The sequence below is a fragment of the Taudactylus pleione genome, unplaced genomic scaffold (assembly GCF_031769625.1).
Source record: "Taudactylus pleione unplaced genomic scaffold, aTauple2 ptg000012l, whole genome shotgun sequence".
NCBI lineage: Eukaryota > Metazoa > Chordata > Amphibia > Anura > Myobatrachidae > Taudactylus > Taudactylus pleione.
The window spans coordinates 20,163,527-20,177,403 of NW_028284415.1; the positions used below are offsets into that span (position 1 = coordinate 20,163,527).

Genomic DNA, 13,877 nt, shown 5'->3' on the forward strand with positions numbered 1-13,877 from the left:
TTCAGTGGGAAAGCGGACATTACTGGGGGATTAGTCAGTGCTTTTGGGATGCTGGGAGTGCGCCCAAAGTTGGCAAGTATGGATAAACTTTTCACCCTACCAGTCATTGAAGTGTTCAAAAGCTCCTTACATAAATAACATTTTAGTAAAATGATCCCTCATTCCAAGAACCAGAAATGCAGGGGGTCTAGTGTACGAGATCACCAGTGGCGGCTGCAGAGGTGGGGCTGCAGCGCAGTCAAAAATTCAAATAGGGGAGCCACTCCAACTGCCATAGAGTCCCAGCCAGCAATGTTTGGAAGGACAGTTTGTGTGGCCCCCATATATAAATTTTGGACTGTGCTGCAGCCCCACGTCTGGTTCCGCCACTGGAGACCAGAGATTTTTGTATAATACTCTACCACTATGGTGCATGATGGGACTACTGTTTGTAAATCAAGTTTTCTGACATATTAGGGTGCCTAAGTGGGTTGGGCAGTTGTCAAATCATAACTCTCATCCCTAGAGGACCTGCATTTCATACTTTCCTGAAGTACTGTAAATATGTTGTGAAACCTGTTGAAGACATATGCTGTTAGCCTGTAAAGTTACTGATGATTTACCTTGTCTACCTTGCATATCTCACCCTTTTATATTTATATTCTGTTTTCCCTGCTGTCTGCACTATGGCAACTTACAAATCAACAATAATAATAATAATGGACAGAAGCTATATATGAGTAATTATGTGGCGAGGGCAGTGAGGTAGATAGCAGGGCTACATACCACTTAAAATATGTTACTTTCCTTAGTGGTAAGGGAACGAGTACATGTTTGCATATACAGTCAGGTGCATAAATATTGGGACATTGACAGAATTTTCATATTTTGTCCTCTATTCACCACCACAATGGCTTTGAAATGAAACAAACAAGATGTGCTTTAACTGCAGACTTTCAGATCTAATTTGAGGGTAATTATATCCAAATCAGGTGAACGGTGTAGGAATTACAATGGTTTCTATATGTGCCTCCCACTTTTTAAGGGGCCAAAAGTAATGGGACAAACTAAACAATCCTAAATCTAACTTTCACTTTTTAATACTTTGTTGCAAATCCTTTGCAGGCAATTACAGCCTGAAGTCTGGAACGCATAGACATCATCAGACGCTGGGTTTCATCCCTGGTGATGCTCTGCCAGACCTCTACTGCAAATGTCTTCAGTTCCTGCTTGTTCTTGGGGCATTTTCCCTTCAGTTTTGTGTTCATCAAGTGAAATGCATGCTCAATCGGATTCAGGTCACGGGATTGACTTGGCCATTGCATAACATTCCACTTTTTAGCCTTAAAAAACTCTTTGGTTGCTTTTGCAGTATGCTTCGGATCATTGTCCATCTGCACTGTGAAGCTCCGTCCAATGAGTTCTGAAGCATTTGACTGAATATGAGCATATAAAATTGCCCGAAACACTTCAGAATTAATTCTGCTGCTTTTGTCAGCAGTCACATCATCAATAAATACAAGGGAACCAGTTCCATTGGCAGCCATACATGCCCACGCCATGACACTACCACCACCATGCTTCACTGATGAGGTAGTATGTTTTGGATCATGAGGAGTTCCTTTCCTTCTCCATACTCTTCTCTTCCCATCACTCTGGTACAAGTTGATATTTGGGGGTCATTCAGACCCACTCGCGAGCGGGAGTACGCTTGCAAGTGGGTCGATGTTCCCCACTGCGCATGCGCACGACGGAGGGAGCTCCGTTGTGCGCATGCGCGAGACCCGACGAGCGAAGGACTTTGCTTCGCTCGGAGTGTCTCATCAAAGGGGGCGTGCTGTCGATGGTGACTGACAGCACGCCCCCTTTGGTGGGCGTGCCGGGGGCGTGCCTGCCAGACGGAGGCGTTCCCAAGGGAACGCCTACCGTCTGAAGCCGGCCCCACTGACATCACTAGTGATGTCAGCGGGAGTGATTTTGGCTCTGATAGAGCCAAAATCACTCCTGGCCTTGCGGTTGAGAAACTGAACCGCAGGCTTTTACTCGCAGTTCCGATGATTGACAGCACGCCCCCTTTGGTAGGCGTGCCGGGGGCGTGCCTCCCTGACGGGGGCGTTCCCACGGGAACCGGCCCACTGACATCACTAGTGATGTCAGTGCGAGTGATTTTGGCTCTGATAGAGCCAAAATCACTCCGGAGCTTGCGGTTGAAAACCTCAACCGCAGGCTCCGGCTCGCAGTTTCGATGGTCGCGATGGTCAAGACCATCGCGACCATCATTTTGCACGCTCGTATATGCTGTGGGTGGTGACCCACAGCTATACAAGCGTCCAGGAGGACGCTCCATATAAATGGAGGTGGGCCCTGATTCAGAGCTAGCGCTCTGGTCAGAGCGTCCGGCTCTGAATCAGGGCCTTTGTCTCATCTGTCCATAGGATGTTGTTCCAGAACTGTAATGGCTTTTTTAGATGTTGTTTGGCAAACTCTAATCTGGTCTTCCTGTTTTTGTGGCTCACCAATGGTTTACATCTTGTGGTGAACCCTCTATATTCACTCTTGTGAAGTCTTCTCTTGATTGTTGACTTTGACACATATACACCTACCTCCTGGAGAGTGTTCTTGATTTGGCCAACTGTTGTAAAGGGGTTTTTCTTCACCAGGGAAATTATTGTTCTGTCATCCACCACAGTTGTTTTCCGTGGTCTTCCTGGTCTTTTGGTGTTGCTGAGCTCTCCGGTGCGTTCTTTCTTTTTAAGAATGTTCCAAACAGTTGATTTGTCCACACCTAATGTTTTTGCTATCTCTCTGATGGGTTTGTTTTGATTTTTCAGCCTAATGATGGCTTGCTTCACTGATAGTGACAGCTCTTTGGATCTCATATTGAGAGGCGACAGCAACTGATTCTAAATGCAAATGTCACACCTAGAATCAACTCCAGACCTTTTACCTGCTTAATTGATAATGAAATAAGGAGGGAATAGCCCACACCTGTCCATGAAATAGCTTTTGAGTGGATAGTCCCATTACTTTTGGCCCCTTAAAAAGTGGGAAGCACATATAGAAACCGTTGTAATTCCTACACCGTTCACCTGATTTGGATGTAATTACCCTCAAATTAAATCTGGAAGTCTGCAGTTAAAGCACATCTTGTGTGTTTCATTTCAAAGCCATTGTGGTGGTAAATAGAGGCCAAAATATGAAAATTCTGTCAATGTCCCAATATTTATGCACCTGACTGTATTTCAAGATGCATTTACATCATGTTCTATTTTACATTTAGTGACATTTTAAAGGGGGTTTCCTGAAATACCCCCATAAAGTGAGCCCACTGCCAGATTCTCATCATTATTAGAACACAACAACCTAGACTGTCATGTCTGACAGCAGCGATCTGTGAGTGTTATTTGCATCCCAGCAACTAGGACAGAGAATATGCACTGCAATGATAGATTTGGCTTTAGGTACTCTCTGACCATGTCACACCTTCTACGGCGCCACCTACCCAGTCACACTGGTAGTTCAGGTTACTACAGATCATTTTTAGTGTCTATACAATGACATTACCAGGGAGTGTTGTACAAAAATTAACCACCTCTTTATAAAGTAACTAGCCGCTTCATTTTCTTGTATAGAGAGCACTGGATTTTTACATTATTTTTTTTTTCATTTAGTATATAACATTTATTTCCTGTGATTCCTTATACCACAGTAGCGCTTACAGTATAATGAATACTCTCCAGGAAAACATATCTTAATGTAAATTTTGCATTGTACATGCAGTGTCACAAAATGTGAAGATGATAAAAAGCACACATTTTGCACTCAGATAACAATTACATAGCATGTGCAACACCAATATTTTTTTTTACACTGTCCCCATTTTGTTTACTTATTTATTATAATTTGACTTTAATAATTAAACCAGCGCTGAGAATTTAGTGTGTTTTTTAAAGCATAATTATGTCTTAAAGTTCAAATTTAATTACCATGCTTTTTACTTATTAAATTTAATTTAGTTTAATTATGCCAGCTGCCATAGAGAATAGTCAGATAAATTATAAAGCGATTTACACCTAGCTGTGTATATACTGTGTTTATTTATCATGTACTGTAATAGTCCCTCTTGGGTAGTCTGGGACTAAAATCTAAATTTTAATAGCGTATGTTATGACTTGTTGTTTATTTACACTTTTCAATGACTCCATAACGTATTATTGCTTATACTGAGCTGTAAGCCTGCTGTGTTATTGTGCGTATAAAAGTGCTTATATATTGTTCTATTCTTCAACTCTCTGCTACTGTAATGTACTGGTGAATTGACATTCACTTCAGTAATACTTTTTCCTCCATCTGGTGTAATTCAGTTTATTGTATCCTAGTCATTCTGTTATTTTGTTAATATAACCTTCTGTTCATAGGAAATGCTTTCAGGTGATAGGGATTACCACATTTTCTCTGAATTTCTTTATTATGCCGAGTCACATCACAGGACACACAGACAAAATAACACAGTTAATGATTGTAAAAGCACCTTATCCTCCTCCTTCAGTACAATGCTATCAATTCAAAGCGATGTTGAATAGCCGCGGGAGGGAGCTCCCGAAGCTATTCAATTCAACGCGGTGTTTGGGCGGGCTAAGGATTTCTTCTCGCACCCCCCTGGGGATGTGAGATGAAATCCGACAAAAGTGCGGGGCGCACAGCTGTTTTACTGCTTAGCGCGGCGCTAACAGCCTGGCACTTTAGTCAGAGAATGCCGGTTCTCGCTCCTAAGCTCCCAGGTTATGTCGCGAGAACCAGCATTCTGTGAAATAACAGCGCTCCCTCCCGGCACTATTCAGTTCGCATTGAATTGAATTTCGCCCATATAGGGGCATATTCAATCGGAAGAGCACATACCTGCTGTAATTCAAAATTGGTTGAGATTCCCGCAGCAAAATTAGGTGGGCATCGCAACCAAGTTTGAATTGCAGAGGGTATGCCAACTCCCAATAATCGAGGTATTCAATTAAAAAGAAATTGGTCGCAAGCCAAACCCGTGGATCTCATACAATGGACGCTAACTGATGGCTATAGAGGAGGTGAGATCTCACTACTACTTTAGCACTCCATTCTACTGTGCTCAGTCGCTGCATGTGCCACACTCCCATGCCCGACAGTGACTGGGGGGGGGGCATGTGACAGCGGATCTCGCACATACCGTAGTGACAGAGGGATTTCGCACACAATGACAGGGCATCTAATACACACTGCAATGATAGGGGGTTCTCACACACACTGACAGTGAATCTCTCACACACGCTTTGGAAGGAAAACAGACGAAGAAGACTTCTGTTGGGGAAGCGGAGGAGGAGGACAGCGCTGCCAGAAGGTAAGTATGTGGACTAATTAAGCTAACTGGAAACAATGTTTCCTTAAAATAAAGATTTTAGGAAAAATTGCACTGGCTCAGATGGTGCCCCAAAAAGAAGAAAATGAGCGTTGCATGAATAAATAAAAACTCATGCACCCAATTGAATACCAACAATCCCACACCTGCCGGAAAATCATGCGCCGCGAGATTTTTGAAAAACTCGCCTGCAATTGAATATGCTCAATACGGTCATATTTAGAAAACCCTTTTTACAGACTTTGCCTACCCTATTTAAAAGGGCAGTATTAGTAAATGCAAAAAAAATCTAGAATCATTCAATCCACTGCTTATCAAATATGCCCCATAGTTTTGAAACGCACAGCTAGACTTCTAATAACTCCTGGAATTTGACAGAACTTTTAGAATACATATTCCTGACCACTTCTAGAGCTACCATGGCTACAATGCCTTCTAGGTCTTCAAGTAATTGCTTCTTGATCTCATGGTACTGACTTTAAATGATGCATGGACCAGAAACGCCGCCTGCAGCCTACTTCATGGATTCATTTTTTGAGGATTACTACAGGTATGGTCAGCACTGTGCTATTTAGTTCCGACGTAACCTCCCATGAGAATGCAGAATAGGCAAGCCCTCTTCTACAGGGACATAAATAAATAACATACTCCGTTATTAGCTCTTTTAGTTGTGTTGGCACCGCTGCCTGACAGCACCTACACCCACCCTTCACATCATTCTAATTGATAAAAATGTGTTACATAGCTTGATTTATTTCTGAGCTTGTAACTGCATCATAGAGCACTATTTGTGTCTGTGCAAAACAAGCAAATTACCTTGCGTTTCCTTAGCCAAATCTTTATAAGGTAAGATTTAGCGAGCAGGGCCCTCACACCTTCTAATTCATTGCCTGCTACTCTATTGCTATGCAATCTGGACCTGATTTAGACCCGCTTGCTAAGGCGCATTCGCTCTGAGCGATTTTCGCCCATCTGCGCATGTGTATAATTCACAGTGCGTGTGCGCAAGCCATTTGCTCGTAAGCAACTATCAGGTCGCTGCTTTGAGTGACAGACAGTGCCATTTGTGGGTGGCAACTGGGGAAGGTGCTTGTGAACGGTGGAGTGGATGTGCGAACGCAGGCCTGTCATGCCACCAAAACGCCGTTTAAAGGGCGTGCATAATTAGCAAAGTAGCGTCATAGTACACGTCACCTGCATGTATTTCAGCCAACACTGATCGCTGTGCTTGCGGTGGGTTAAGGCAACTCCAAGGGCTGCGAGCAGCTCCGAATGGCTCACGATGGTCCAGATTAATCCTACATTTCCCGGAGATGACGTGTGTTGATAGTGGCAAGGGAGCATCTTTAGACACTTTCGAGTGTACTTTGCCGTAGCTCGCTAAAACATAGTGGGCGTCCTTACGAGCGACCGCAACTTGCGAGCGGGTCTGAATGAGCTCCTCTGTTTGATTTGTCTTCTTGATAGCCTTTTCTGGAGACTATGGCCCTCATTCAGAGCCGTACGCTCTGAGCAGAGCGCACGCTCTGAATGAGGGCCATCCTCCATAACTATGGAGCGTCCTCCTGGACGCTCGTATAGTTGTGGGTCACCACCCACAGCCTATACGAGCGTGCAGTTTGATGGCCGCGATGGTCGTGACCATCGCGACCATCGCCACTGCGAGCCGGAGCCTGCGGTTGAGGTTTTCAACCGCAAGGCCCGGAGTGATTTTGGCTCTATCAGAGCCAAAATCACTCCCACTGACATCACTAGTGATGTCAGTGGGCCGGCTTCTGACGGGATGCGTTCCCTTGGGAACGCCCCCGTCAGGGAGGCACGTCCCCGGCGCGCCCACCAAAGGGGGCGTGCTGTCAATCAACATCGACAGCACGCCCCCTTTGATCAGACACAACGAGCGAAGGAAAGTCCTTCGCTCGTCGCGTCTGGCACATGCGCACAACGGAGCTCCCTCCGTCGTGCGCATGCTCAGTGCAGACCATTGACCCACTTTCGAGCAGACAGCCGCTCGCGAGTGGGTCTGAATCAGGCCCTATGTTTCTGTTATACACATAGCTGGTATTAATAATAAAATAGCTGCAGAAATACAGCGTGCATATAAACTAATTGCCGTAAAGGTATGTTGCATGACTATTTTATGTGTGTCTGACTTTACATAGCTTATCTGGTCGCTTTTCCCACTACATTCAATAAAGGCCAGCAAACCCCTGTCCTTGCTTGTGACGGCTTCCAATTACCTGCCAGTCTCATGCAACAATGAATAAACATGTACCTTCTGGAGTGCACAGTGGTCACACTCGTCACATGCTCTTGCAGAGACTTAGGTTTCCAAATAGGCTTCATCTGTCACTGAACTAATACACCTATGGTGCTTAGCCATCTGTCAGGAACAGAAGTTCAGGAATGACTGCATTGCCAAAACATACCTGCTAGTCCATACATTGTATTTATATGATTTGATATTAGCTGTTTCACGGTTGTGCTGATCATCTGAAAATATCCTAACACTTAATAGATGAGGGAAGTGCTAATTATATGCTTGAATATGCATTTCCTGTTAAACACACAAACATCTTAAAATTGATTGTAGTGAATGTGATGCAATCCATGTAATTTATTCCACAGGTTTTCTAGTTTGTAAAGTTGTACATTGTACAAAAAAATCACCATATTTATTATCTAGCAGATGACAGCTCTGTTTATTTTTGTGGTAGTTTAAGAAGCATAACTACTGTAATACCCCTTTTACACCGGAGCTAAAACCCTGGTTTTTGAAGGGTTAACCCGGGCAGCTCCCTGGTGTAAAAGGGGAGAGAGTTGGATCGCCGGGTCGAGTGACCCGGCAATCCAACCCAGGTAACTAGCAGGGTTTAACACGGGCATAGCCCGTGAAACCCTGCTGTGAGAACAGCGCACTCCGGGTCACGATGACCTGGAGTGCGCTGCTAGCCGGCCGATTGGTCCGGCTTCAGTGGCGCTTGGAGATGACGTCATCTCCAAGCGACCACTTTCACTCCGCAAAACCCGGGTCTATGCAGACTCGACTGCGGTGTGAGCGGCGCTGACTCGGGAATATCCCGAGTCGGTGCCGGCAAAATTTCGGGTCTGATCTGGATAGGAACTTTGTTCCAACTCCGGGTCAGATCCAGAATTTAGGTGGAAAAGGGGTATAAGAGATGTCTAGATGCAAGTTTAAGTACCTATAGTTAGTGGTATTTCTGCCTTTACTTAAATTTAACTTTCGGTCAGATTTGTTTATTTTCTTGGCCTTAAGCTGGGTACACACTATGCCAATCACTAGGCAGATCAGCGACACAATCCGATCACTGGAGTGTTTATTTCGATCAGTGTGACCCCTGTTCACACTGAGCGAGAAGTAGCCCAGTTTTTTTGATCTGGACATTTACAGGAGCGTTTTAAGCCATTTATCGGCTAACACTCCTGCATACACACCAATACAATTATCAGGCCAATCCGCAGATAGCATACAAATCACACAGGCAGGAGACTAGACTCACCTTCCATCATATATAGGCACAGTGTTTCAGATTCTGTTGCACCTGTCATATAATATAGTTATTGTGTGTTAGCATAATTTATGTGTACTAATTTCTGTTCACACTTTTCTCCTAATCTATCTATCGATCTGTCTGTCTGTCTGTCTATCTACACACAGATGCAGTGGCTTGCAAAACTATTCAGCCCCCTAAATAAAGCTGCAGACAAATAATGAATTATGTGTTTGAACATTTAATTTTTGAACCTAGCTGTTCGCAATAAAAATACTGTCTGGAACAATCTGTGTAAGGGTCATTTGTACTACAAATAAATCTGTTTACTTTTCGTACGAGTCGAAGCCACTGCGCACACACACACACACACACACACACACACACACACAAAAAACCATGTGTCCTAAGTAAACACAATAGGGCACAAATTCCTCAATGCACACATTAAGGGACATTACTTCTGTAGTCATGGACATTAGAGGTATAATCTGAACCTAATAGACTGCTTATAAGTGTTGATTTGAGTCATGAGAGTTATGTTTTTCAGGGGTCTATTTACTAAACAGCGTTAGGAGAGACAGAGTGAAAAGTGATAAAAAAGTGATAAGGTGCCAGCCAATCAGCTCCCAACTGTCATCTCACAGGTTGTGTTTGAAAAATGACAGTTGGGAGCTGATTGGCTGGCACCTTATAACTTTCTTATCACTTTTTACTCTGACTCCTAAAGGTGCCCACACACATAGCGTCATTTTACACGATTTGGCCGATTTCGACGAATCGGGTAAAAAAAAGTACAAATCGTGAGTTTATACTCACGAGCATGATGCCGATGCGCGTCCCCGCTCGTCGTACATCGCATCTTCTGATCTGCCGTGCTGTAGGGCAGATTAGCCAATCTACGATACAATACATTGGCTGCAAGGTCTTTAGTCAGATTGGACTCCAAATCGTGATCACGACGGCAAGGGAGTTCCCGTGAAAGTTCATGAGGAAATTGGCCATAAAATCGTATTGTGAGGACATCGGTATGTGTGTGGGCACCTTAACACCTGCTTAGTAAATAGACCCCTAAGTGGTAATGTGTGCACAGCCACATCACAGTATGGTGTGTGCACAGCCACATCACAGTATGGTGTGTGCACAGCCGCATCACAGTATGGTGTGATGCACAGCCGCATCACAGTATGGTGTGTGTGTGCACAGCCACATCACAGTATGGTGTGTGTGTGCACAGCCACATCACAGTATAGTGTGTGTGCACAGCCACATCACAGTATAGTGTGTGTGTGCACAGCCACATCACAGTATGGTGTGTGTGCACAGCCGCATCACAGTATGGTGTGTGCACAGCCACATCACATTATGGTGTGATGCACAGCCGCATCACAGTATGGTGTGTGTACAGCCGCATCACAGTATGGGGTGTACACAGCCAAATCACAGTATGGTGTGATGCACAGCCGCATCACAGTATGGGGTGTGCACAGACGCATCACAGTATGGGGTGTGCACAGCCTCATCAGAGTATGGTGTGTGTGCAAAGCCTCATCACAGTATGATGTATGTGCACAGCCGCATGACAGTATTGTGTGTGTGCACAGCCGCATGACAGTATTGTGTGTGTGTGCACAGCCGCATGACAGTATGGTGTGATGCACAGCCGCATGACAGTATGGTGTGATGCACAGCCGCATGACAGTATGGTGTGATGCACAGCCGCATGACAGTATGGTGTGATGCACAGCCGCATGACAGTATGGTGTGATGCACAGCCGCATGACAGTATGGTGTGATGCACAGCCGCATCACAGTATGGTGTGTGCACAGCCGCATCACAGTATGGTGTGTGCACAGCCGCATCACAGTATGGTGTGATGCACAGCCACATCACAGTTTGGTGTGTGCACAGCCGCACCCCAGTATGGGGTGTGATGCACAGCCATATCACAGTATGTGGTGTACACAGCCAAATCACAGTATGGTGTGTGCACAACCAAATCACAGTATGGAGTGATCTGCAGCCGCATCACAGTATGGGGTGTACACAACCACATTACAGCCACATCGTATTTGATGAAAACCACTACCCTTTTTGTGAAGTAATTTAAGTGGAATAGCCACCCATCAGATGTGGTAGAAGCTAAGACAGTAGAACAATTTAAACATGCTTGGGATAGGCATAAGAATATCCTTACAAAGAACTGAGGATCACATAGGATTGAGGTTACCAAAAGGTAAAAAAGGGCAGACTTAAATGGGCCAAGTGGTTCTTATCTGCCGTCAAATTCTATGTTTCTATAGTATGCGGAGTGCACGGTGCATCACAGTATGGGAGTGTGCACAGCCGCAGCACTGTACGGGGTGTGCACAGCCGCAGCACAGTACAAGGTGTGCACAGCCGCATCATATTATGGGGGATGCACAGCCACATCAAAGTAGGGGTGTGCACAACCATACCACAGTATATGGGGGGGTTGCACAGCCGCATCACAGTACGGGGGGTGCACAGCCACATCACTTGATGAGGGGTACACAGCCGCATCACAGTATGGGGGGGAGTGCACAGCTGCATCACAGTATGGGATGTGCACAACCACATCACAGTACGGGGAGGGGTCCACAGCCGCTGCACAGTACGATGGGAGGGAGGGAACAGCTGCATCACAGTGCCAACACCTCGTGCCACAGTGTTTCTGAAACATCTTGCCTGTGCGTGCTACTGGTGCCAGCCTTTTGTGCAGCAGTGCACCCAAAAACTTTGCCTGTGTGCCACTCGGATACCACCCTCTGACGCAACATTGCATCCAACACTTCATCTCTGTGATATACGGTACCACCATCTCACACAATTGTGTGTCCGCATCCCTGATCAGTGCGCTATAATAGCACCACCTTCTGATGCAATTGGGCGTCCAAATACCACGCAGGTGGGCGTCACTGGTGCCATTTGCTGGCGCACCTGTGTGTCATGTACCCTGTCTCCAGGACACAATGATAGGGCCACTCCTCGGCTCTGCAGTGCCTCAAGCACTTGTCATCTGACCTATGTTAGTATCCAGGTACTTCTGGTAGAAGTACATCCTCTGGACCATCGCTTATTTGGTGTCTATTCCCGCAATCTCAGACACCTGTCCAAAGGGCCGCGACCTGCCAGCTGTGGGCAGCTAACTACCCATGTCCCACTTGGAGGGGTCATTGGTGAACACCTCCCAGTTGGTTAGACTCCGCGCCTTTGGACAGGTCTCGTCAGCGTCTGATATTGTGGATGAGGAGATCCTATATTCATGCCCCACGCCTCCGGCTTCTATCTCCTCCAGGGACCTCAGCTTCCATCCCCTCCGTAGGGGATTCCATTAAGCCAAGCGTGACACTATGCCTTTCTTTAGCCCCATGCTGAATTCCTTACACTCGGCATCCCAAACGAGGTAAGCCAGGGACAGTTAGGTTGTAGCCACGGGGAGAAGGGTTAGGTTTAGGCACCCCCAGGGGGACTTAGGGTTAGGTGCCCCGGGGGAGAGTTAGGCTAGAGGAAGGAGGAGTTAGGGTTAGGCACCCCCATGTGGAGGTTAGGGTTAGGCACCCCCCCTGGGAGGGTTAGGTTTAGGGTGCAAGGAGGGGGGGTTAGGGTTAGGCACCACCGGGGGGAGGGTTAGGGTTACGTGCCCATGTCGGGATGTCCTCCTACCGGGTTTCTGGCGTCGATATGAGAACCAGTGGCTATTCAGCCGTCAGTATTTCAGACCGATTCCGAAATGACACATCACAATTTGGAAAGGGCACTGTCACATCACAATACAAGGGGGAGCACAGGCACATCACAGTATAGGGGGTGCACAGACACATCACTGTATGGGAAGGGCACTGACACAGCATATTATGGGAAGGGCATTGACACATCACAGTATGGGAAGGGCACTGACACATCACAGTACAGGGGAAGCACAAGGTGGAAACATTAAACTGTAGCATCAAGGTTCAAATTCCAGCCCCTTTCATTTAATAAAGGTCCAGGTAAAAAGTGGCAGTGCCCCATTAAATGCCTCTTCTTTATGCATCTGCGTTGTTTTCATAATGCCACTCCACAAAATAAAATCTGATTTCTACTAAAGATATGCGCCTACCACCGTGTGTTGGTTTTGGATCTGGATCTCCCCTGGTTTTGGATCTGGATTGGTTTTGCCAAAATCTCACCTCCGTGTTTTGTTTTCATGTTTTGGATCTGGATTTTTAAAAAATAAAATAAAAAAACATCTAAAATCACATAAAAAGGTTTTTTTTTGTTCCTACAGTATTAATAACCTCAATAACATTTATTTCCACTCGTTTCCATTCACTTTTGACCACCTCACAGCTCACAATATTGATTTGTTCATCTTGTTTAGGCCCAAAATTTGCACCAAGATAGTTGGCTGACTAAGCTAAGCTGCAGCAATGGGGGGGCACAAACACATGGCAGTTCAACTTCAAACATGGCACATCAGGAAATACTTTTATTATTCAAGAGAGGCTTGAGGGAGTTGGAGTATGTATGTAGTTAAAGGTAGGGCAGGGACAGGAAGGGTTGATTGGTAGTAAATTTAATTTCATATTTTGATTCAAAAGAAAATTTATGAGGGAGAAGGGGAGGGGAGGAGGCATTTACAAAAAAAAGTGATACAGTACATTTACATCAGTCCTTGCCACAGAAGAATCCTTGAGCATGGCTGCTGCTGCTGGGAGTTTATTTTCTCATCCCAGAAGGGGACCAGGAAAAGTGCTTTCCAAAAAAAAAATAAACAATTGACTTAAATAATGCTTTGCAAATCTTCAATAAAGGCATTTCCCAACCTGTACAAGGATATAAAAAAAAAAACATAGTTAGTTAGTGGCCTTCATCTGCCGTTGTTACCACTGTCCACTTAACCATATGAGATATGTGAACAAGCGGAACAGAGCAGCAAATGCAACATTTCAGATTTAAGGTTTAAGTCTTACATTGTGTGTTTCTTGGGAATTCT

The 13,877-nt window shown here is 45.3% G+C and overlaps 1 protein-coding gene across 1 annotated transcript in view; it reads left to right on the plus strand.

Moving 5' to 3' along the window:
- Positions 1 to 13,877, plus strand: part of OGFOD3 (2-oxoglutarate and iron dependent oxygenase domain containing 3) — a 211,575-nt gene that overhangs the window by 164,241 nt on the left and 33,457 nt on the right. The window lies entirely within an intron of this gene.